The sequence below is a fragment of the Furipterus horrens genome, unplaced genomic scaffold, assembly GCF_987537825.1.
Source record: "Furipterus horrens unplaced genomic scaffold, mFurHor1.1.pri manual_scaffold_9, whole genome shotgun sequence".
Taxonomy (NCBI): Eukaryota; Metazoa; Chordata; class Mammalia; order Chiroptera; family Furipteridae; genus Furipterus; species Furipterus horrens.
This window is the reverse complement of record NW_028327179.1, coordinates 36163256-36190306: the sequence shown is the minus strand read 5'-3', so window position 1 is coordinate 36190306 and position 27051 is coordinate 36163256. Positions and strand designations below refer to the sequence as shown.

At 34.7% G+C, this 27051-nt stretch overlaps 1 protein-coding gene and 1 non-coding gene across 2 annotated transcripts in view; one reads left to right on the top strand and one right to left on the bottom strand.

Moving 5' to 3' along the window:
• The window catches only part of ZNF804B (zinc finger protein 804B), a 514544-nt gene that overhangs the window by 256918 nt on the left and 230575 nt on the right, over window positions 1–27051 (top strand). The window lies entirely within an intron of this gene.
• LOC150001600 (U6 spliceosomal RNA) lies at window positions 3210–3316 on the bottom strand. The gene has a single exon (XR_016513261.1). It is a non-coding gene; the product is annotated as a U6 spliceosomal RNA (small nuclear RNA).

The window sequence follows — 27051 nt, the reverse complement described above, 5'->3', positions numbered from 1 at the left end:
TTAGAAATTCAGAGATACCTTTGCTTTAGTGATTAATGCTAATAGGCACTAAAGTACATACCTGTGTTAACCATACCAACTAAGTGCATTCTAACAGATACATATGATTCCCATGTCAGGCTTGTAGGAAATAGGAAAAGATGAAAGCTTTCAAGTGCCTAGTTACACTCATGCCTGCGAGGTGTTCATGTGACTCACTATAATAGGGTGTCATTTGTTCACTTATAACAATTCTTAACTCTTTCCAATTTTATTCTGTTTACTATACAATTTCAAGTAGTGATTTAATGATTACTCATACATTTTATTGACTCTCAAGTACTCAAAAACTGAGGTTAAACTAATTTCAGAGCTGTTTTAAATCTGCAGAATCAACTTAGTCTTGGCAACAGAAATAGACTTTTTGCTTCTAAACAGAATTTACATAGGGGAATGTTACACCTGCTGAGTGACACAGGTCTTACTATTTGTAATTACTTAAAATCTTTATAAAGCATGTTACAATTTGAGCCCTTAGCTTGACATTTGCTATGAAACTATTGTTGACCCTTGAACAACATGGGTTTTAACTGCCGAAGTCCACTTATACATAGATACTTTTCAGTAAATCCGTTGTCGTCGGCAGCCGTCCGTCTCGAGAGACGATGGTGTAGCTTCTTAAGAGTCTATCTGCACCGCCGAGAATGGTTGTGCAGTCCGACTCGGGAGTGACACGGTATCTGTCTCCTCCCGTGTTGAATCGACATCTTGCGATGACGCTGGAGTGTCCTCTCCAGTGAAGCTGAAGCTACAGAGCCTGGGCGGAGTGATATGGAGGGTCTGCTGTTGCCCATGCAGCAGACCCCCCCTCTCTTCGCAGCTGAAGGGTCCAAGGGAAAGATGGAGTCAATACAGCTTGGCTTCAGGTGCGCCGCAGGAGTTGCCGGTGTTGACTACAACGTCAAACCGCCTTAGGGACTCCGGCTCCGGATTTTCTGTCGGGGTTTACTCCCTTAGCCTTTCCCCTGAAGAGGTGTGCCGCAAGGCAGCGGAGGTTTTTTGGAGTCAGAGTTTTCTTTCTCTGATGTGCCCTGACTGGAAGATCGAACCAGCGACACTTAGCTCGCAGGCCGACGCTCAATCCACTGAGCCAAACCAGCCAGGGTTTTCAGTAAATAGCTGTACTGATTTGATCTACTTTTGGGATTCCACAGGTGCTGAGAGCCAACTATATCCATTGATCTATACTCTTTTATATAGGTGACTTAAATGTCATGGATTTTGGATTTTGGTTTCCAGAGAGGGTCCTAGAACCAATCCCCCATAGTTATCAAGGGATAACCTGAGATATTCAGAGTCAAAAATTATATGTGGATATTTAACTGTGTGGAGATTGATGCCACTCATCCCCTTATTGTTCAAGAGTCAATTGTTATTTGCCTTAGAAACTTAGGCTACAACATAATGAAGGCAATCTCTCTATTAGTTATACTATATATAAGTGCATGTAGTATGCCTTGTATCTTCAAGATGCAATAAAGGAGACCATTTCAAAATTAAATATAATTTTCTTGAATTAATTGGATACAAAATAAAACTGCATTAAAATTTTAAACATGTTCAGTAAGATAAATTGTTTTAAAAAATACATGTATTCTCTCTTGGAGCAGTTTCAGACTACAGGTGTAAGATTATCATTGTAGTGATTGCTCTGTGTCCTCAGAGTTTATCAAAACAAAATTCTATTAATTTTTACCATTAAAAAGCAATTATGTATATACTAAATTTTCTACATCTATATATTTGTTGTGGAATTTATGTTGTTTTCATTACTTGGCTATTGTGAGTAATACTGCAATGGGCAGGGGAGTGCAGATATCTCCTTAAGATCCTGGTGTAAATTCTTTTGGCTGTATAACTAGAAGTAGGATTGCTGGTTTATATAATAATTCTATTTTTAATTTTTTAAGGAAACTCCATACTGTTTTCCATAGAGTCTGCATCTATTTAAAATCACACCAGCCATATACAAAGGTTCTAGTTTCTTCACATCTTGTACAACACCTGTTATTTTTGGTGTGTTTTCTTTAATTTTATTTTTTTATTTATTGGCCATTCTAACAAATGTGAGGTGATAGCTCATTGCAGTTTTTTTCTATGTAGCCAAACTGTGTCAAGAAATTCATCTCTTTTGGTATCAAGCTTTACCTATTGCTCTGCTCAGGATAAGTGTGGCTCCTCGAAATGGGACTCAGTTGAGTCCTTATGAAATTGTGTACAGAGATCTCTCCCCTACAGGTTCGCTACCTTCCTTTGAGACTGGAGATAAGGTGCTACTCAAGACTTGGAAGACAGTATCCCCAGAAAGCTAACTAGAAGAAAAGTGGACTGGACCTTGGGATGTCTGATCTTTATAATTGGGGTTCTATGGTAACTCTAAAGGACAGCGAAATCTTTTCTTTAAAAATCACTAGTGTAGCCCCAGCTGGAAAGTATGCAAATATTGTCAACTGTACTAAAAACTGTTTTGGGCGCTGGCTGGTTTGGCTCAGTGGATTGAGCGTCGGCCTGCGAGCTAAGTGTCGCTGGTTTGATCTTCCAGTCAGGGCACATCAGAGAAGGAAAACTCTGATTCCAAAAAACCTCCGCTGCCTTGCGGCATACCTCTTCAGGGGAAAGGCTAAGGGAGTAAACCCCGACAGAAAATCCGGAGCCGGAGTCCCTAAGGCGGTTTGACGTTGTAGTCAACACCGGCAACTCCTGCGGCGCACCTGAAGCCAAGCTGTATTGACTCCGTCTTTCCCTTGGATCCTTCAGCTGCGAAGAGAGGGGGGGTCTGCTGCATGGACAACAGCAGACCCTCCATATCACCCTGCCCAGGCTCTGTAGCTTCAGCTTCACTGGAGAGGACACTCCAGCGTCATCGCAAGATGTCGATTCAACACGGGAGGAGACAGATACCGTGTCACTCCCGAGTCGGACTGCACAACCATTCTCGGCGGTGCAGATAGACTCTTAAGAAGCTACACCATCGTCTCTCGAGACGGACGGCTGCCGACGTGTCCCATTTTTACCCCTTTGCTCTCCCCTGCTATGCCCACCTCCCCATCTCCCATAGTCAATCTCCATTTAATTGTCCATGTCCATGGGTCATTTATACTAGTTTTTTTACTAGGCCCTTCCAGTTCTTCACCCTCTTTTCCCCCTCACCCATCCCCTCTGTTCACTGTAAAAATTTGGAATGCTTCATGAATCTGTATGTCTTCCATGCACAGGGGCCATGCTAATCTTCTCTGTTTCATTCCAATTTTAGTATATGCGCTGCCAAAGCAAGCACTCGCTGCCATTTTGATTTGCATTTGGCTCATGATTAGTGAACTTAAACATTGTTTCATGTAGCTGTTGGCCATTTGTATATCTTCTTTGTAGAAATGTCTATTCAAGTTTTTTTTCCATTTTTCAATTAGGTAATTATTTTTGCTTTGAGTTGTAGGGGTTCGTTGTATATTAATTCTTTATCAGGTAGATGGTTTAATTTTTTTTTTTCATTTTTAAGGTTGCCTTTTCACTTTGTTGATTGTTTACATTGATGTGAAAAAGCTTTATAGTTTGATGTACTCTCATTATGTAATTTTGCTTTTTTTGCTTTTGTTGCTTGTGCTTTTGGTATCATGTGCAAGAAATCATTGCTAAACCCAATGTCATGAAGATTTTTACCTATATTATCGTTTAGGAATTTTATAATTCTAGGTCTTGCATTTAAATTGTTGATTTGTTTCGAGTTTATTTTTGTGTATGGTGTAAGATAAAAGTTAAATTTTATTCTTTTGCTGTGGTTATCTAGTTTTCTCAACAGTAGTTTTTGAAGATTTTGTTCTTTCCCCATTACACATTCCTGTCACCTTTATTGAAAATTAGTAGACTGTATACAGGTCTATTTCTGGGCTCTTTATTGTATTCCCTTTGTCTCTACGTCTAGTTTTTTGTCAATACCATACTGTTTTAATTACTATTGCTTTGCAATATATTTAAAAATCAGCATGTGTGATGCCTTAAACTTAGTTTTTCTTTCCTTTTTTTGAAATTAAATTTATTAGGGTGATGTTTAATAAAATTACATAGGTTTCAAGTGCACTATTCTATAATATACCACCTGTATATAGCATTGTGTACTCACCATCCAGAGTCAAATTTTTTGTCAGTATATACTGACCCCCTTTACTAACCCTTACACCCCCTTTCCCTCTAGTAACTAACATACTGTTGTCTGTGTCTATGAGTTTTTGTTATTTTTTCTTGTTTGTACATTTGTTGCTTTCAGTTTCAGAGCCCACATATGAGTCAAATCATATGGTTCTTGAATTTTTCTGTCTAATTTATTTTGCTTAACATGATATTCTCAGGATCCATCAATATTGTCACAAATGGCAGTATTTAATCTTATGACTAAGTGGTATTCTGTTGTATATATGCACCACATCATCTTTATCTAATTTTCTATTGAAGAACACTTTGTTTTTTTTCCATTTGTTGGCTACCGTGAATAATGCTGCAATGAACATAAGGGCACATATATCTTTATAAACAAATATTTTCAAAATTTTCAGGTAGATACTCAGAAGAGAAATTGCTGGGTCATATGGTAGCTCTACTCTTCATTTTTTGAGAAGCTTCCATACTGTTTTTCATAGTGGCTGTACTAATTGACAGTCCCACCAGCAGTGAATGAGGGTACCTAGTTCTCCTTTCTTAAGATTGCTTTGTCTAGTCAAGGTCTTTTGTGGTTCCACGTCAATTTTAGATTGTTTTATCTACTCCTATAAAAATTGCTTTTAGGGTTTTCATAGGGATTGCATTGAACCTGCAGATCACTTTGGATAACATAGACTTTTAAACACTATTGACTTCCCATCAATGAACAGGCATGTCCTTCCATTTATGCACTTCTTTAATTCCTTTCATCAATGAAGTTTTCAGTGTACTACTTTTTACCCCCTTGGTTAAGTCTAGTCCTATCTCATTCTATCTGATACTATTGTAAATGTATTTATTTCTTAATTTCATTTTATATAGCCCGCTGTTAGTGTTTAAAAGCACAACTGATTTTTATATGTTGACTTTGTATCCCACAACTTTACTATATTTATTTATTCTAATACTTTTGTGCGTGTATGTAGTTTTTAGAGTTTTCTACATATAAGATTGTGCCATCTGAAATATCAATATTTAAGGCATCAATAAAGAATAAAGAGTTCACAGGTGAAATAAAGACAGGGTAACACCTAAAAAGGCAAGAAGTAATGAGAAATCAAGAAAACCCATGAAAGAGAGACTCTAAGAGTAATGGATCAAAAAAAACACTGACTAAATGTTTCCATTAGTTTGCATGCAAAGCACATATTACTATTTGATTGTAAGATAATAATAGAGTTTAGCATGTTTAATACTGGAGGAGAAGAGTCAAAATAAAGATATTTGAAGATATATGTAATGGAAAGAAAATTCTTTAGAGCTACTCTCTAAGGATTTTGGATGGGTCAACATTCTGTCCAAAGGTGGTTGACCTTGAATTTGGAGAGGGCTTTTGCCCCATTGTATTAGAGCAAAAAGAAGCAAAGATGAAATAGAGTTGTAGGTTTCTAGACTGTAACTGAAGAAAACTACCTTAGATATATTAATACATTTTTCTTCCCTGCATGAATCTAATTAAATTTTGTAATTTTGACATCTAGTCACTAAACTACATCGCACCCATTTATGAGGGTGCAATGGCTAAAATAGGGAATATTATGTGTATTGCTCTCTTTCATCCTGTTCTTGTTGTTGTTGTTGTTACATATAGAAAGAGAAAACATCTTCCAGATGGGTCTGAATTGCTGTTTTTCGACTTCTACTGCAGAAACAGAGAACTTCATGGAAGAAACTGTTCTCAGCTTCAACCGTTCCTTCAACCTTTTACCTCTGGGATTTGTTATTTCTTATTCATCTAACACAGCTTTTGTTTTACACACTTATTCAACCCATGATTTCTGGCTCATTATATTTATTCAGCATGGGATTCTGAAACTTTTTTGTGATGTAATTATACAATGATTCATTATGATATGACATTTTTAAAATAACAGTATATGACAAATAATACTGGTAGTAAGGAATACCTGGAAGTGAGTATTTTCTATAATAATGTTAACCCAATTATCTGTAGGAATCTGAGGTGGTTATAAGCTGTAACTTGATTAGTTCCTGTGAGACAGAAAGCAAGGTCTTGTACTAAGAGTGAGCAGGAAGTGGGGGTATTTGGAGGTTTCAAGATGATGGAAAAGCATTAAATGACGTTGGGAAGAAGGTTCTAGCAAGGGAAATAGAATTTCTGGGCAGAAAGCCCACTGAGGTTGGAAACCATTATGATATAGTAACTTAATTGAGAGTATTCAGTTGTCAAGTGTGCAATGCTGTTGGTGCATTTGTAGTTCTATTTCTCTTGCTTTGAATGTAATTTTCTACTTCATCTATTCATTAACAGGAATTTGATTTTTAAAGTATCAGCTTATGCGCTTCATTCTTTGTGAGATTTTTGTAATTATCAAGCAAGACTTGCCACACAGCAAACATGCAAAAAATGTTTGCTGAAATTATTAAAATTATGCCTCCTTTGGCTGACAGTTTTTCAGTGATTTTCTTAATCTTCTTTGTGTCTTAATTTCTCAAACATGGTTAATAACAATGCCTATTTCTAGGGTTGTTTTGTGAATTAAATGAGTTCACACATATAAAGAACTTAAAGCAGTGCATGGCACAATTTAAGTGCTCAATTAAAATTAGTTATAATTATTATCAATGCTACTGTTATAATCATTACATGTAATTGTATTTCCATCACTTATATACATGAATTGGTCTTCTGCTATACAGCAGATTCCTATTCAAAGTTGTCTTTATATTTTTAAGACTTAGTATTGGCTTGTTACATTAAAGTGCTTGCCGAGCAAATGAATGATGATGACTAAGCTAATAGATTTTTTTTTTTGGTAAAGCTAGTATTAATTAAAAAAAGACAATGTGGTATAAAAGGAAAAAAAAAACATAAAAACAGGCTTTAGAGTCTATATGAGAAAATTGTTAAATTTTCCTGAAGTTTAAGTTGTTCATTTGCAAAATCTATATAATGGTACTCAACTCATGGAGCTGTGGTGATGATTACACATATTTTTCATTAAACAGATAGATGTTTGCTTGTTACACTCACTGCTCCCACCAGCTTTATCACAGAGGTCATTACTGTCATCCTTATGGTCACTTTTTAACCTTTCAATTATTACATTTAAAATAATAAGAGCACCTCAGTAAGAGTGATTTTCTACTACTTAAAACCTAACTTTTAATGAGATTCTCCATCCTGTAATGTAATTATTTTGAGTAATAGAAGTCAGAGTGAGTGGTGCTTCTTAGCAATTTCAGGTGGTACTATATTAGTACTATTCATTTATTGACTAAGTAAAAAGAACAGCAATTCTGTACAAAAAGACAAGGCTCAATTTTGACATAAAAATCTGATGTACAAAGAGACTTATTTTGGGAACAAAACAACTAAAAATATTGGGGTTATGCTTAAGTTACCAGCTGCAAGCTTTAGTCATGACTGTGTTATACAAGAGTTAATTAAGTTCTTTGGATGAAGGAAGTGCAGAAGGAAGTCAAACAGAATCTTCTGATGAGATAAATCACTGTAATCATATCAGGAAATTGCATAGGGTTTGAAAAAAGTTCCGACTCCTAGTTGGGTGCTATATTGTAAGATAAGCCTCTCTAAAAAGCCACTGACCAATAGTAAGACCGGATAAAAATTGTTTTGCATTATATGAGGCTTCATTTATACTTAAGCAGTTTTTTTTTTTTTAATTTAATTTTTTAAAGAATATTTTTGGACCAGTAGAAAGTGAATCAGCTTGTGGATTTGTGGCATTGGTGGCAGAGAGTAGGGGTTGGGTACAGGGAATCATTTTACCCATTCTAAATCAAGTTGCTAGATCAGAGAATATATATAATGATTTTTTAATTCTTACCTGAGGATATGTTTATTGGTTTAGAGAGGGAGAGAGAGAGAGAGACAGACAGACAGACAGACAAACAGACAGACATGTAAAAGAGAAATATCAATAGGTTGCCTCCCTCATAGCCCCTACTGGGTAAGGAACCCACAACCTAGGTGTGTGCCCTGACCTGAGATCAAATCCACAACTTTTGGGGTATGTGGTTTGATACTCGAACCAACCAATCTACCTGGCCAGGGCCAAGAGTATATTGAGTTATTTATTAATATGTAGGGTTGTTTATGACAAAAAAATAAGATAAAAATAAATAAATCCATTAATACTTATTTTAGACTCATAGTTTCCTGCATTGATCTCATTTTTTCCTTCTTCTTCCTCATTCAGCAGTCTTGTGTTCTATGGTTCTAACCTTAAATATCTGACCCTATTTGATTCAGCCTTATTATTCAATTAAATTTTAGAAAGAAAAGAAAAAAATGTTTCCAGTTCAGTTGCCCTTTTCCTAAATTATTTTCCATAATATATGAAAATATTATTCTCAAACCAAAATCAACCACAACACTCCTCTTCACTTGTTTCTTTGAGCTCCTAGGTTCACTTAACATTAATGGCCTTTAAAGGCCATTTGAGGTCTGACCTTGACTCCCTCTCCAGTCTTACTGACTTGTGGTTTTCCCCCTGACATTATATCCTAGCTATAGCTAAATATGTCATTCGATTTTTTGCTGATGTTCCTTTGTATATTCTCTAAACCTTTTCTGGAATGCCCTTCCTTTGACCTCCATCATTTGTCAAATACTAGTTGATTTCCCTTCAACACCCTGCTCAGATAATTCCTCCACTATAAAACTATTCCTGACATTGCCTCTCCTACACGTAGATACTCACTCTTACACCTGTGCCACTATGCACACTATTCTGTTATGAAAGTTACATACTCTCTTACCATCATATGTTTATATAACTACCTTCACCAACAGACCCTGAGCTACTTAAGGGCACAGTACATGTAACTTCCTTTTCTTAGTCTCTAAAAGACTTGACACATGGTAGAAAATAGATAAAATTTTGTTGAACTTAATTTACAAATTATATAATATAGATAACAAAAAACCTTCTCAATGGAATAGTATAAGTGGGAGCATAAATAACACATCTTATTTTCCTTTTCTTGTTCTGCCATTAAAATTTATAGGATGTAAAAAGGACAAACATTATCTGTGGCCTTCTGTTTTTGACAGAAAGTTAAATAGATAATACCCAAGTCTCATTTCAGTAAAAATATCTTATAATTTTAATCCTGGATTGAAACACTGGAATAAACTTAATAAACTCTTTGTAGATATAAATATATAGATATATAGGTATTAAAATAGCAGCATGATTTTATTTTTTAAATTGTTCATATCATATAATTCAAATTTCAGACTCCAGAGACCAGTCAGTTGTTTCCTAGGAAGGGCTATTGAAGGTGAATTTTACTTTAAACCTTTAGGTAAAAGGCAACCTTTTCAAAATCAATGTGGATCCAAGGCTGAAATACATAAAGGCAATAGGTTTGTCTGGCATAGCAAGTTTTTATTTCATATTGGCAAATGCTTATATTATGGCTACGCTTTTTCTTTTCTGATGCAACCTGTTCAGTGTCTTGGAGGCAAGTACTGTGTGATCTCATTTGTTTGCAAACTTTCCTTTTTAGCATATGAATAATATATTGGCTAAGTTTTAGGCCGAGATCACACATGCCATTTTATTTTGAGTTAAAATAAACCCAAGCTACTAAATATGATAGAATCAGCTAATCTTTTGCCACATTTTCAGGAGGTTGATTTTTTTTCCCTCGAGTTTAATGTCATAGTGATATGAGTATTTCAAAGAACAGAAATGATTTCCAATCTTTGTATCTTCAGTATCAAAGGAAAAAAACTTAGACTCAGTGAGTATTTAAACATTTCTGGAAAAAATTGATTAGGCTTTAAAGTAAATATTACATGTCAGAAACTCATAAGTGGGAAATAAGAGTAATGAGTTTTTCACTTTATACAAGACAGGTGATGTCAATTTATGTGCTTTCCTTTCTCTTAGTTCCAGAACATTTTGAAAATGATAAGATCATCCTTACTTTAATCAAGGTATTTACATTTGAAAAGGTGTCACATTCAGAAAAAGTGCTGTCTACTTAAAGCTGGGTGTGTCAAAGGCAGTGCAAATACAGTAGTCCCTCTCTATATCTCTGTTCACTTATCGCGGCCTCATTGTATTGTGGGATTTTAAAAAATATTATATTTAATTATTTATCGCGGATTTTTCGCTATATTGTGGGATTTTGCAGTACTGTATACATATGTTGTTAAAGTTACGTAGGTTTAAGAGTGTAGAATATGTTTAAGAACATAAGTAGTGTTTTTAAAAGTGTGGAAAATGTTAGTAAAGGAGTGGAAAAGGTTAATAAGGGACCGGGAATGGTTTATAAGTGTGTGGGAAGGGTTTCTAAAGCCTTAAAGTATATATAAATACTAAAATAAATGTAAGGTTCCTATTTCGTGGATTTTCACCTATTGTGGGGGGTGTCTAGAAGGTAATACCCATGATAAGTGAGGGAATACTGTATGTACCTGGTCAGGGAAATACCTGGTCAGGGAAAAGGCTTGGGACTTGACAAACTAGTCAGCCTTGAGAATGTAAGTCAGTTCAGAAACAGGAGGGACATTAATTTTGAGTAGAAGATGTGAAATTGTTAGAATTTTCAAGCCTAACCCACCTGGGAGTGCAGAATAGTTTGCCTTAGTAGAAAACAAATATATTTACACTTAATATAAAATTTAAAACATGAATTTGTAAAATATCTATTTGCATATTTTTTCAATGAAGAAAAAATTATCTTCTTAAATGAATGACATAATTAAAGAAATATGGAAAAGAAGTATTGCTCCAAAAACTAAGGTTAAGTTTAAGAATATAAATATTGAAATAAGAGAAATTTATTAATAAATAGGTGAGAGTTTTTTCTGTTTTAAGCTTTAAAATTTTTCAATCATATTATTTATTACAGTAATCACTAGCTATTAATTATGAACATCATTGACTGCCTCAGGGTAAATATATTCATCATTAGTATAATGTCAGCATTTACGAGTACACACTTTATTGTGTTTTTAAAACATATGAAAATGTTACAATAAATAATTTTGAAGTATAACTGATCTCTTCTTACATATTCATGTCTCTAGTATTTATTGGCCCTGAATCCCAGCCAAATAATTTCAAAAGTATTTTATGTTTAGTCCACTCAATATTTATTGAGTCCTGCATGCATTAGGTCTTGTGGAGATTGGAAATAATTGATTAATAAAATGCAGTCTCTGCCCTATGATCAAATAAAAAAAGTTTTTAGAAAAATATTGTTAAACACATAAAATCACATTCACTGAACATAATGTACAATAGCATCCCTAAATTCATCCTTCTTTCATTTGTTCTGTATCATTTATTAGAAAAATGAAATTAAAAATCCCTGCATAATTTGTTGATTACTCAGTCATCTACCTGCTCTCATCATATACAAAAATCTGAGCTGATATTTTATCACTTCCTAAATTTTCTACTGAGGGAACTGTAGGGATTGAATCTCGACAGCTACACATTGAATGTTCCCATATGACAATAGAGAATCCCAATTTGGGGATGAGTGTATGTGCATACACATTCTGGAGAAATTTGGTGGTGGAAGCAGTATTTTAGAAGATTTTACCCAAAATTTTAGTAAGTGTTCTAAACCAGATATCACTGATTTTTTTAATAGAGTCTATTTTAAAAGACCCACATGCTCAGAAAAAGAGCAAAGATTATTTCTGTTGTAATTACTTATTCAAAAGGGAAGTTACATGAGTGAGAATACCACACACAATTTTGTTAGGTTCCATAACTGGCAATGAATAAAGTTTGATTTTATTTCATTATAATTCAAAAACCTCCCCAGGGTATATTTCTGATTTCTTGACATAGGAGTCAATTATGTTATTAGAATAACAATATGGTGTATATTTTTAATCAACTAAGAATGTGTGTGTATGTGTGTGTGTGTTTCCCATATGATGGGAAAAAAATGAGTTGAGTGGGACATAAATCTTTAGAATTAAAGACTGGAAACAAAGTGTGTGTTCTGGGCAAAACTTTAAATGACAGGCTTTTGATTAGTGTTTTTTAGCTTGAGGAAATTTCTTTATTAATTAACAATCAATTAGGCTTCCAGATATTGCTTAACCTGGCATGGTCCTATTTCAGGATATAATGAACAAAAAAAATGTTTTGCAGAACCCTAAATTTATGAATATACTGATTCAAGCACACAGACACCTTCAAATATTGTGGTTTTCTTAGTACATTACACCTACAGCATATGGGAAAAACAGCACACTGGGATATTTGCAGTGATTCCAAGTATATATGACTCATTTGTTATTTACAATTTGAAACTCTTCTTCTCTTAACACTTTTTTCATTTGATGTGGATCATAAAACTAAACACAGGATTCCAGTTAAAAGCAACAGAAGAAAACATGAGGCACCTACAGTGCTCACTGCAGCTGAGCACTCAATTTTAACTCTACGTTTCCTGGAAACCAAGGCAAATGGAACCTACATTGGGATATGTAGTTTTTAGACTTCCTGGACTGAGATTTTGATTCATCCATTTCATTAGCTGAAGGCAAATTATTTACTTTCTCTGTCTCTCTCTAACCCTCAAGCATAAAATAAAAGAATAGTACCAACTGCATGGGCCGACTGAAGAACTGCAGGTATTCCAACACATAAGACACTTAAAAGAAGGCTGCTCACAGCAGATGCTTAGTAAGCTTAATAAATGTTCACAGTGAGTAATAATAGTATTACTATTGTCTGATAAATGAAAGTACATTAATTTATATGGGGAGTTTCTCCCTCCTCTCCCATCCTCTCTACAAGCAACTTAACTCAAAAAAGCATTTATGGCCAGGATAAACTGAAAGTAAACTTATTAATATAATACTCTCCTTATTTAAGTGTGACATTCAAAAAGGTACATGAATATAGTCTACAAAAATATGTTTATTTTATCAGCTCTCCACAGACTTAGCATTAAAGCAGGATGCACTTTTCCATGACAAAGTGCTCAAACAGTGGGGTGTGGACACATAATTTCCTGACTGTCTAATACAGGAGTAAAGCTTTGAGAACTTGAGGTGTTGAACACACTATGTTGCCCTTTCCAATCACTAGGAATCTGAAGTAGCCATATTTGACTGGAGTCACTTCCGAGCCAAATTCTGTAAAGAGGCACTATTCTGTTTGTTGACTAATGTGAGATCTATATACTTAAGTTGTCAGACATTAGAGTCAGAGTTGGCATTCTGTTGTGAAGATGTGGAAATGAAAATTGTTTCCTTACTATGATGTTTAATCTACTTTCTACTTTTAGGGAGTCTCCAAAATGCCTGTGCAGATAGCCAATATTTCCCTAGAAAATGAGCTTTAAATCTATTTAACTACTTGCCACATTGCATGGATGAGAAGATTTTAACCTAATGAAAATTTAAGGACAGATGTTATCAATAAATCATGCTGATACCCGCTCCCCCCCCCAAAAAAACTTTGTGAGTCTTATGAACAAGATCTGTATTTCAGTAGAACAGTTTTTGGGTTTTTGAATTGGCCTGCCAAGATGAGCTGGATCTTAAACATACCAGAGGGAAGTCAGGTAAACTGATCCTTTAAAATTACAAATGCAGACCACCAAAATGGTTGAAAACGTCCTCTAAACATTTACCAAATGATACTTCTCACTACTAACACAGAGATTTAAATTCTTAATAATTTCTAAACTTTGTTTTCCTACATAATCAAGTTACAATCTCTCTAAGTCATAGGGGAAAAAGTTTCCATTGTGAAATGAACTCTAATTTTAGCTATATGTAATAAATTAGGACCAGTGCAGAGTTGGCCTTACGCTGAAGGCTGAGAGAGAAGTATGATTTCCTTACTGAATTCTCCATTGTCCTCAGGATCCCCCAAGTCTATCAGTGATGACATTGAAATCTAGAGTCTCTAAATGAGTTTTATCCTCTCCTACTTCTTAGGCAAAAATAGCTCAAAAATATTTTTTCATAGGTCATAAGATATATTTGTATTGTAGAGATATGAAATAGAAACAGGCTTCTAAAATATTGATAAGAGGTAAGAAAATACTGCATACAATATATAGACAAAAACAATTTTAATTATAAATTTATTTTTTCTAAAAGAACAGAGTAGCATATTTATTTCTATACTGTTATATAAAATATCCCCTTTTATTGACTTCTTTGAACAAGATTTGTATGTGTAAAACTAATGTGTAACCTAAAAACAGCTGTAAACTAAATCAAAGTCAAATGCTGGAAGAAAAAATGAGATTCTCCTTCAAAAAAATTAAAATGACTTCTAAATCAACTCATGATTATTTGACATTCCCCCTGATTAATGCCAGGGTTCTCTGAGGCATACTAATCAGATAAACAAGAAAAAATTTAATTTCTTGACGTAAGATGAGGGTCATTTTAAAGATATTCATGCTCCAGCCTTATTTAATTGCAAATATTTGCATCCTGAGACAGATATGACTTTAATGTGAATTTTCTACTGTTAAACACAAGAGTGTTAATATCATTGTGTATCATCAACCTTCATTGTTTTCAATATGGAAAAATAAAACTAACTCCTACTTTTTAATTGCAAAGATTTAATTCATTTATGTTTAAGTAAATACAATAATTTATAAGTGTGTTATAGAGTACATTTAATTATGAAAGTGCCTGAAATGGTGTCACTGAGAAACATAGCATCAACCATAAAAAGTCATGGTCGATAAGAAACTTGCTGAAAGCAATTCAGAAGACTTCTTTCTGTGCTAACTTTTGCAAATGCACACTTTCAATCCATAAATCTTTACGGAAAAGCATTTTAACAAATGTACTGCGGTTTATATTTATAAGCACTATGTGGTTTATGGTTAGAAGCAATCATGATTCACTCTATCTGCTGATATGGCTAAGGGGAAGGTGCTCAATGAACACAGAACTACATCGTTTAAAAACAGTAAGAATTGCTTAAATTCAGAGCATCACCTGCCTTGCAGCCTAGGTCAGCAACCTCCTTGTAATAAGATGAGCTTCACTGAATACATATTAAGGGATATTACGAGCTAAAATAAGTTAATAGAAAATAAAACATCAAAAGAGTGTGGCAGAATTGCCTATTGCCCATATCTACCAGGATATTTTCACAGATACCTCAGACAGAAAAAATCCTTATCTCATCTCACCCCCTTCTCTGCAAATTATTGCTTTATTTTTTCCCTGTTGTTAGTTACGGGGTTCAAATTGTATTCAGTTCAATCAGAAACTTCGGAGTCGTCCTGAAGTTCTCTTCTCCATCTATCTTCCCTGTATCCAAACAAATCCATATTTTGAATTTTTGTCCTTTCTGTCCTGTGTTTCTCTTCTCTCACAGTTTTCCCAAGTTTATCTATATGACTCTCTTCAGTCTATCCTCCACACTGTGGCCAGAGTGAACTTTAGAACCACAAACTCAAACGCATCTCCTTAAACATTTGATTGTTTTCCAATTTCACACAATTAAGTCCAAGTTCCTTGTCGTGATGCTTATGGGTCTTAAAAGCGATGTATGTGATAGCCCTGCTTCCTGTCTCTCCATCAGACCTTTTCTGACTTTCTTGTCATATTCCAGCTACCTGTTGTTCTCTTTGCTTCCAGAACTTTGTTCATACTGAATACCTCCCCTCTTTTGCTGCCTGGTAATATATCCATTATTTAAATTACTTCAATTTATACTTATTACCTACAGCTCTTTAAAGAATTACTATTCTCTTCTTTGTATACTTTGTAGCTTCTTTTACATGACAGCTTTGTGTTAATTATCCCACTGTATTATCACTTATGATTTGCCCTTCTGACTCCTATACTCAAACAAAATAAGTATCTTGTTAAGATCTGTATCTCATAAGACTAACTCAGGTTTTGCCCTGTGTCCTGTCAGGGTGACCATAGCCAGGATCCCTGCCTCCATGCACATGTATTTTCATTTGCTTAGGTCACCCTCATCTAAGAGAATTCCTTCTGTGTGAGCATTACACAGCTCAGACAGGCCAGGTGCCTCCTTTGTTAACTTCATATATATATATATACAGGCCCCTGCTGTTCAAGGGGTGTAGATGATACTGGCTCCCCAAGTCCTTGCCTGCTGCCACAGGATGAGAGTGAAGGTGGATGATCCTGTGACTCCTCTGTTCTTGCTTGCTGCCCTGAGAATTGTAAGGCAAATCCTGTTGTTCCCGTCCTCGCCAGCAGAAGCAAGATTAAACTGGTATGATTTCTCCTCCAACACTTCACTATCATTTTTCAATCTCTGTGAATCCAAAGTAAACTTAGGTGGAGCTGAACTGCTGTGCTGCTATACCTTGTTTGGTACATATTTATTGATTGAGAAATTAACTGGCAATTAGAAGCCCTAGATTGTAATTTTGATTTTATGCTAATTTATTGATTAGATCTATTGCTATGAAGCCTAAGACTTGTTTATTAAAGGTTGGCTCTTTGAAACTTTTCCTAAATGTCCTATTACCTTAATTAAAGACATATTTTGTTTTATTTTCCTTTTGAAGAATGATTAATTTACCTGAGAAGACTTTCTGAGATAAGTATATATGGCATACACATATTTCAGCCAAGTTAACTAAAGCTTTAATAGGAACAATATACCAAAACTTAATGGAATGTAGCAAAAACAATACTAAAAAGTAATTTCATAATAATAAATACCTAAATTAAAATGAAGAATGATATCAAATGACCAACTTAACTTTATACCTTAAGTAATTAGTAGAATACCAAATTAAATCCATAGTTAACAGAAGGAAGAAAATAATAATGATCACAGTGGAAATAAATGAAATAGAGACTAGAATAACAATAGAAAATATAAATGAAAGTAAGAGCTAATTTTTTGAAAAGATAAAAAAATTGAAAAACCCTTATTGGGCTAAGAAAAAAAGAGACTCAAATAAGATAATAAATTAAAGAGGAGATGTTATAACCGATCCCACAGAACAAAAGGATCATAAAATACTATGGTGAACAATTGTATGCCAACAAATTGAATAACCTATTAGAAATGAAAAACTTCCCAGAAACATATAACCTACCAAGACTGAAACAGGAAGAAGTAAAAAATCTGAACAGACCAACTGAGAGTAAAGAGATTGAATCCGTAATCAAAACCTCCCAAGAAGGAAAGCTTTAGACCAGATAACTTTGCTGGTGAATCCTACCAAACAAGAATTAACATCATTCCTCACCCATCAAATTCTGCCAAAAGTCAAAGAGAGGGGAATACTTCCAAATTCATTTTATGATGCCAAAATTACTACCCTGATACCAAAACCAGACAAGGACACCACAAAAAAAAGAAAATTACAAGCCAATATCCCTAATGAACATGGATAGAAAAATCCTCACAAAATATTAGCAAACTGAATTCAACAGCACATTAAAAGGATAATATACCACAATCAAATAGGATTTATCTTTGCGACACAAGGATGATTCAGTCCATGAAAATCAATAAATCTGATATATTACATTAACAGAATAAAGGATAAAGAGCATATGATGACTTCAGTAGATGCAGAAGAAGCATTTGTCAAAATTCAATATCATTTCATGATAAAAAGTCTCAATAAATTGGGTATAGAAGGAATATACCTCAGCATAATAGAGACTACACATGACAAGCCCACAGTTAACATCTTGATGATGAAAAGCTGAATAGGGTTTTGATAGACTGAATGAAGTCTTCTCTCCTATAATTGTTTGAAACAATGTCTACCTAAGTGGATGTTAGTATGAATAGGTAGCTAGCTACATGCATCTCCTTAAACCTTTTAGGCTTGTTTGAATCCTTAAGTTATTGTTATTACAAATGATTTAGAAACTATTTGGAAATTTCATTTTGTATTTTCTGTTTTGAACAATTTAAAAAAAGGAACTGGGGTGTTTGAGAAAGTTTAAGATTTTCTATATAGTTTCTGGTCCCCCCAAATTTGGGGATATCCTGTGACTTGCTGTTTTCAGTCCCCACAGAGAATGATTCTAATGCAAATATACCCACAAGATAGAACATAATTATTATATACTGCTCTAGTCTGGTTATTATGATCAATTATAATTCATTTTTTACAACCATTGTTCCTCATTAGCTTTAATAGCTTCACATATTTGGACATAGTCATATATTCTTAAGACTACACCCTGAATTTTAATTTGTACATATGCCTGAAGTTATCTATTTTCTGACTATTCCTTAGGGCAGGTAATTTTACAGGTGGCTGAATATATCCTTTGTTTTGGAATTTTAAATTATGTTAAATTTTGTGGTTAACTTCAACTTTTGGGTTGTACCTCACATTACTTCCTTCACTGCTTTGTGCAGTCAAACATTGGTCTCCACAGTTAATTCCATACAAAGATCATTATTGCAGGATTTCATATCTTGGACTTTATGGTGTTTTGGAAGTGACGTTTACTCTGGGGGACTCAGATAATCAAATGCCATTAAGCAAAGGCAAATATCAATAATGTAGGAAATAAGTTCTCTTATTAAAAATATGGAAAACATAGCATAGACTGTCAAAAGAGACCTGAATTCAGATCCTGGAAGTGATATTTATTCATTGTGATATTTACTTAATTTCTCCAAACTCAAATTTCCTTCATTTACTCAGAGGGAAAGTAATTATTGCCTTGCATGTTTACCATAACATTAGAGTTAATGTATATTAATAAACTAAGAAAGGTGATTGGCACTTCTCACATAGTATTATTATGGCCATTATAATGAGTCATAATATAACTAAAAATAAGTCTTTAGTTTAATTATGTTGAGAATATTTAATTAGATTATAAACCTGCTACTAGGTTGAAAGATAGTCTTGAAATAAGAGAAGAAATTGTGTACTGTAAAGATGATAGAGATAGAAAATCCTGTTTTTTAATAACAAAAATCTTTCTTACTTAACTGGTAATAGTACCTTTCTCACCATTCCCTAACTACTGCCCTTAATTATTTCCTTTCTTTGGATTAGCTAATGGTTTTATTTGATCCTTCTCATGAATTTTATGTGATAAATCAAAGCCAAGTTCAAGGTTGAATAAGGATTCTTTCCAGAGAAATCAAAGTAGGGTCTCAAATATAAAATCAGTATGACAAATTTTCTTGCCTTTTGCTACAGTTTTAGAGGCATGTTTCAGTATAAAATACTTGCTGACAAAGTAAAAGGCATTTTTATTTTATCAATAAATAGCCAAATGTGCTTGTAATCAGATTTCCTAAATGTCTCTTCTTTGGTTTGTACAAACCAGTTGTTGTCAGTCATTATCCTATCATTAGTAATCATGACATGTGAGCACTTAATATTTATCTGGCCACATTCTGGGACTCTAAGGTATCAAATGTACAATAAGAATGTGGGGTTACCTTGGTTAGCACAGGGCCAATATGCAGGTTATGTGGGAGACACCAGTAAGAATCGAGTTTTCTCACGCAGCCCAATGCTCCACTAAATGGAGATTTCCCTTTGCTTCATGTTAGCATGATTCACAATTGCAAAGTCAAGATGATCTTCAGATTCCCTTCAGTGATATGCTGGAGCTGAATTGCATTGATGTTTAAGAAATGACGTAAAATTTTAGGAAATTTGCCACCTGGTTTTTAAATATTTGATAGCTTGAAATTGGCCATAGTGTGAATATTTATACCGCACAAATTGCAAAACGCTTCTGTCCCTCTACCCCTCAAAGATCCAGTTGTTTAACATTTATTAACATATTTGGTTCACTTGCAAAGTGAATGTAACTTAGCCCTGAATTTATTCACTATTGACAGGGATGCAAATATCAGGAGTTGATTGAAAAAAATGTCTTCTGTTGAGTTGAGCTATTACTAGAGGCAGCAGAGAACCTGATGAATATATTTCTTCTTATTATTAGTTTTCAAGTGAAAGAAATTTTAAAATATACTGTAGAAACCACACTTCTCTGGATATAACTTCTTTTGTACAGATGAACATTTCCTGCTAAGTCTAGAAATAAGCATTTGGAGAAATGATAATGTTTTCCAAAAATGAGCAGGCTCCCATAACTTGGGGTTCTAGGTTCAAAGTGCTGATATATTCAACTTAAAAGTATATTTTAGAAGATAAATTAAAGTCTTAGAAAGGTTTTAATGAATAACCAAAAAAGATTTTAATATTATCACCAAATGACTTGCATATGGAATTTTATTCATTAATGCAACATCATGAATTTTCTAGATGAAAGGGCATTATAGTTTATTGCCACATAAGAAATCATGGCAGTAGTCTTAAAATAAATCAATATTTATGTTATCTAAATTAATTACTCCTGTAAAACAAAGACAATGTTTTCATTATATAATAATGTTTAAATTGGAAATTGGCAAAATTTCAATATTTGCTCTATGTATAATTATTTTACAACTAATTCTTTATATTGTAAGTATATACATTTTGAATTCATGTCTCTGGTTATTCCAGCCACTTTATTAACTCACATTCTCATCAGGACTCATTTATGATACCCTGTTCTTCCTTGAGATGGTTTCAAGTTTAATATAGAATACAGTGCTGATGTTTAAAGGTGCACTAAATATCTTCATTTACTAGGATGCTAGTTATTACAAGACCTTTCAAAAATAATAAGTAAATGTTATTCCTCTGTCTTTTTTCAAAATATAGAATTCATTTTTCCTTTAATAAAACTTGCTTGTTATAACAAGTTAAGTGATAGAGATGAATACAGAAAAAGGTAATAATTCCTACCCATGACTTCTAATTCTTACCTTTCTGTGGTAATAACTTTTGACACTATGTGTATCATTTCATATCATTTTCCAAGCTCTTAAATATGTATTGTACAAATACATGTGTTCATTATTATTTTGTTTAAGGTTTTATTAAGGTGAAAGAACAGCATAAAATTTATTTGCCAACTTTATTTTTTTATTTAAAAATGTATTATGGGTATCATCCTCATCAAGTGATACAGAATCTACTCATTCTTCTTCATGACTACATAATGTTCCATAACATAGATACATCAAATTTTTCAACCATTCACTTACTCACAGACCTTCAGATTGTTTTGATGTTTTCTCTTCTTAATGAGTGATGCTGTTTTTCTGTGTGTGCTTTTATTAAAGTTAAAAAAACTACCAGGAGAGCTATTGCTGTTTGAATTAAAGTTTTAATAGATATTGTCAAGTTACTTTTCAAATATATTGTTTAGTTAAAATCAACTGTGCATAACAAGCTCATTGTTTTCTTCTATGTCATTAAAGCATATTTTTAAATTACTAGAACTAAAAAGTTTGTATCTATTGATACAAAAGTGTAAGCTTAGATATAAATATAAAAGCTTTATAATGGTTTTTATAAAATTGAGTAAAATATGATTCTTGTGGGAGAAATTTGCAAAAGACATTTTGGCTGTGATTTCTATAGTGTTAGCTGTCAGAAGGATACTCTGCCAAATGAATGAATAAATGATATTACTTTAATCAAAACTATACCCTTATTGCATTTACCTCCTCATTGTCTTTATAGCATATAGTCATAAATTCTAATATGACAGACAATTGGAGTTTTGTCACAACTTAGAGATGTTTCTTGTCATTTTTTCTTTATCTCAGGCACTTTAATTTCTGTGTTTAACGCAGCATCTAGAAAGCAATGTATAATGGCAATTTATGCTAAATAATAAAGTTGACTTTGGTGAATTGTCCCTAGAGATATTCATTTTGAACTTCTATTGAGTCAATCTTTAAAATAATATTAATATTAAAAGTAAACTAATTTTTATGCAAAGTTTTCAATAGGGCTCAAAGAAGAGTTTCACAAAAATGTTATTATTTTTGATAGGGCTTACACCGTTTGGGATTTTTTTTTTTTTTCCTGTAGTCCTTGTTTTCTATGTTACAGTAATCCCTTTTTAAATTCATTCCTCCCTCTCACTTTTGTACATTGTTTCTCTCTCTCTCTCTCTCTCCCTCCCTCCCTCTCTCTCTCTCTCTCTCTCTCTCTCTCTCTCTCTCCCCTTCTATCTCCCTCCCTCATTGAATAACAGATTGGATATTATTGAGTCATAAAATAAATTCTGAGACTTGTCAACTGAACCTTTTGTACTGAAGATAGTAATAATAGTAATATGGGAGTAATATGAGAGTTGAAGGTATGAATTGAAGTTCCAATATAATTGGATGTTGGCTGTTTCCTGGCTTTCTCTTGACAGCATTACCATAGATAGGGAGGACATAGGGAATAGGTTCTCTCTATGTTGAAGTATTATTTACCACTTACTGTCCAATTTCAGCATTCATGTGGCTTTAACTTCTTTGTACCCTCTACAATTACATGTTCATAACTATAGCCCATGCTGCTACTTAGAATGTGGTGTTAGTCTTTTTCTTTTCTTTTTTTTTTTTAACATCCTCCTCTCTTCTTTATTTTATTTTATTTTTTTAAGTATATTTTATTGATTATATTGTTACAATAGTTCCAATTTTTTCCCCTTTGCTCCCCTCCGCCCAGCACCCCCCTTCCCTGACAATCCCCTCCCCAAGTCCATGCCCATGGCTCACCCTTTCATATATTCTTCTTTTTTTAAAAATAATTAATTAATTAGTTAAATATTTTAACAATTAAAAAAACAATCTCTCCCTCTCAGACTTGAGACCCTTTACAATCTTATAAAGGACAATGGACCGAAGGTCTCGAGCTCCTCTAGCTGCTTCAAGCTGAACATGGTCGTTGTCCTACCTACCCTTGGGTCAAGAAATCCCTAATAAGAGTGGGGGTGTGGAGGGGAGGGTGGCCTTCCCACAAGGGGAAGGATCGTGCAGACTCCAGGTTCGTTGGCTGTCTCTGGACAACGGCATGCTTGGTTTAACAGGCTGGCATCCTTGTTGTATTCTGGGGGCAACAGGGTTAAAGGACATCATTCAATCCGTAACCACTAGATGACAAAAGACAGGTATTAATATTTCAATGTCCCACATTAAGGAAAAGAAGGGCTTCTTTGGAGGGAGGTATGCCAGGTACATCTCACCTGTCCAGAACCCTTTTGCCCATTATACTTAGTTTGGACTGAGGGAAATATTTTAGGTTTCCCCCCTCTCAGGCCTCTGGGCTCTTTCTGTCCAAGCCATTAGGATAGAAAAGAGAAACCAGTTTTAAAGTGAAGCCCACAGACCACCCCATTCTTCACCAACCCAGCCACTTAGTTCAGCCAAACCATTGAGTCTCAGGAGGCAGCAATGCAGACAGGATTAAGTGAGGCCTATACGTACAGACAATCACTCAGGTAATGAGATCATAGGCTTATGCCCTTTGAAAACAGAAAACACATGTTAATTTATGTAACATAACCCCCACACAAGTTTATAGATCTGTAGGATTGTCTTATCGGAAAGACATCCAGTTGCAAGGCATATGACATTCTTCTTGCCTGTAAATTAAACATCTTTGATAATGCCACAGACATAGTTTAACTTTCAAATGAAAACAAATTTTAAATGAAAAGAAACTTTAAAGACGGTTAGCTGCACTACTTTATAGTCTACCACTGGGCATTGTGATCTTCCTTGAATCTTGATTTTTCTCCCTAAGATTACCCTCCTTGTCATTAAAGGGACTGCATTAAGTTCATTTTTAATTTATCCTGTTCATTTGCATAAACACAACAAGAGCAGCAAATGATCACTTATGATCTTTAGTTCTGCTTTGCTGGAACTTACGCAAGGAACATTTAGGGTGACCTTCAGTCTGCCCTTCAGGGCACAGAAGCTGAGCCACATACCTGGCATTCAGCCTTGCCTGTAAACACCTGTCTTTTCCAGGTCCTCCTGGTTTACCATTGTGCCTTAAGGTCCCTTCTAGCCATCTTTCAGGAAAACAACCTTCGTTCCTTCCCTGGAAAGATTGCTATGGACCGCTCATCCATCCAAGGTACCAGGCCTTTTATCTCATGGACTTTTATTACCTTTGAAGGTCAGTCCCAGTTGCTCAGGGCTTTTTGGTAACAACCAAAGCCCAAGCATGTCTCCTTTAGGCATGACATTCCAGTCAAAGTCTTAGTCAAAAAAATCGTTATTAACAACTGGTCTTATTAGTTTTATGCAAAGAAACTTAGGTCATTACTTACTTCTTTAGAATGCCAAATTCTGGAGGGATCAGATAGGGAGAAAATATATACAGTGTGAAGGAAAATCCTTGTCCTTCTAATATTCACTGAACTTGCATTTCTATTCTTTTTATTTTTATTTTTCCCCCCACTAAAAATTTTTCTGTTTGTTTGTTTTTCCATTACAGTTGTCTCACTTTTTTCCCCCTCTTGCTTCTCTGCACCCTGTCCCTCCCTTCTCCCACATTCAGTTCCCACCCAGTTGTCCATGTCGATGGGTCATTTATACATGTTCTTTGACTAGACCCTTCCCCTTCTTACCATTTCTCTCCCTCCCATCTCCCCCTTTGTTACTGTTAGTTTATTCCTCGTTTACATACCTCTGGTTCTATTTTGCTCATTTATTTGTGTTGTTCATTAGTTTCCTTTAACAGGTGATATCATAAGGTAATTTTCTTTTGTTGCCTAGCTTATTTCGCTAAGGGTAATTCTCTCTAGTTCCAATCATGTTGTTGCAAATGGTAGAAGTTCCTTCTTTCTTTCAGTACTTATTCATTGTCATTTTCCCCCTTTGTACTCATGTTCCTCTCTGTCTCTCTCTGTTTCTTCATCTTCTTAAAGCAGACCCTTTAGCATCTCTTGCAATACTGGTTTGGTGGAGATGTATTCTTTTAACCTTCTTTTGTCTTGGAAACTCCTTATTTCACCTTCCATTTTGAATGAGAGTCTTGCTGGGTAGAGTATTCTTGGTTGTAGGCCTTTGTTTTTCATTACTTGGAATATATTTTGCCATTCCCTTCTGGCTTGTAGTTTTTCTGCTGAGAAATCTGACGATAGCCTTATTGGAGCTCCCTTGTATGTTGTTAGTTGTTTCTCTCTTGCTGCTTTTAGGATTCTCTGTTTGTCTTTGAATGTTGGCATTTTAATTATGATGTGTCTTGAAGTGGGCCTGTTGGGGTTCATCTTCATTGGGACCCTCAGTGCTTCCTGGACTTGCATGATTCTTTCTCTCTTCATGTTAGGGAAGTTTTCTGTCATTAGTTTTTCAAAGAGGTTTTCTGTTCCTTGCTCTTCTTCTTCTCCTTCTGGAATTCCTATGATACGGATATTATTACGTTTCATGTTGTCCTGCAGCTGTCTTAGAGCCTCTTCAGTCTTGTTCAGCCTTTTTTCATTTTGTTGCACTGTCTGTGAGTTTTTGTCTACATTGTCCTCCAGCTCGCCGATCTGATCTTCTGCTTCCTCTAGCCTGCTTTTAATTCCTTCTACTGTGTTCTTCAATTCAGAGATCATATTCTTCATTTCCTCCTGGCTCTTATTGATAGCTTCCATGTCCTTTTTCATGCTGGTATAATTCTCAGTAAGTTCCTTATAGTTCTTCTGGAGTTCACTGTAGTTTTCTGGAGTTCTTTGTAGTTTCCGCTGAGCTCATTGAGCTTCTCCATAATACATGCTTTCAATTTCATGTCTGATAGTTGGCTCCCTTCTATTTCATTTAGCATTCTTTCTGGGGACTCTACCTTTCCTTTCGATGGGGGGTTGTTTCTCTGTCTCCCCATTTTTGTGACTCCTCTGTGGTGTTAGTCTTAAAACTGAGCCCTGTCTCTTAGGGGAGATGGCCTAGGTGAAGGCTTCCGTAAGAAGAAATCCTTATTAGCCTGGTCCTCTCGCTCAATGTTCTTCTTCAACGTGGCATTCGCCTTGTTTTTCGTAAAATTGATCACTACCTTTTGTATGCTTACAATGTAAAAATACAAAAATGCAGATATTCCAGGAAGGAAAAAAAATCAGATGCCAGCACAGTACCTAGCACATATAGTTTGATAAATGTTTGATTAATTGGTAATTGCATGCATCATGGCAAAATAGATTTTCTATTAAAGGTTAGTTTTATTGGAGAAATTCCTGGATCATATATCTGCTAAGAAAATGGTTATGCCATAGAAATGAAATGAAGGAAACTGAGTAATGAGAAGCAGGAAAGAACAATCAAGCATGGAATCAACTTTTGTCATTTTTGTTATTTCTCAGCTGACATAGGACAGTAGGGACAAGCAATTATTATTTTTTTAAGTATATTTTATTGGTTATGTTGTTACAGTAGTCCCAATTTTTTTCCCTTTGCTCCCTTCTGACCAGTACTCCCCTTCTCTCCAGCAATTCCACTCCCCTTAGTTCATGTCCATGGGTCATGCATATAAGTTCTTTGATTCACCCTTTCCTATATCATTCTTAACACCCCCCTGTCTATTTTGTACCAACCAATTATGCTTCTTAATCCTTGCACCATTTTCTCATTTCTCCCCTTCCCCATCCCAGCTGATAACCCTCCAAATGATCCCCACACCTATGATTCTGTTCCTATTCTAGTTTGCTTAGTTGGATTTTGTTTTTATTTTTTAGATTTAGTTGTTGATAGTTGTGAGTTTGTTGTTATTTTAATGTTAATAGTTTTGATCTTCTTTTTCTTAAATAAGTCCTTTTAACATTTCATATAATAATGGCTTGGTGATGATGAACTCCTTTTTACCTTGTCTGGGAAGCACTTTATCTGCCCCTACATTCTAAGTGATTGCTCTGCTGGATAGAGTAATCTTGGTTGTAAGTCCTTGCTTTTCATCAATTTGAATACTTCTTGACAGCCCCTTCTTACCTGCAAAGTTTCTTTTGAGAAGTCAGCTGATAGTCTTATAGGCACCCCTTTGTAGGAAACTGTCTGCTTTTCTCTTGGT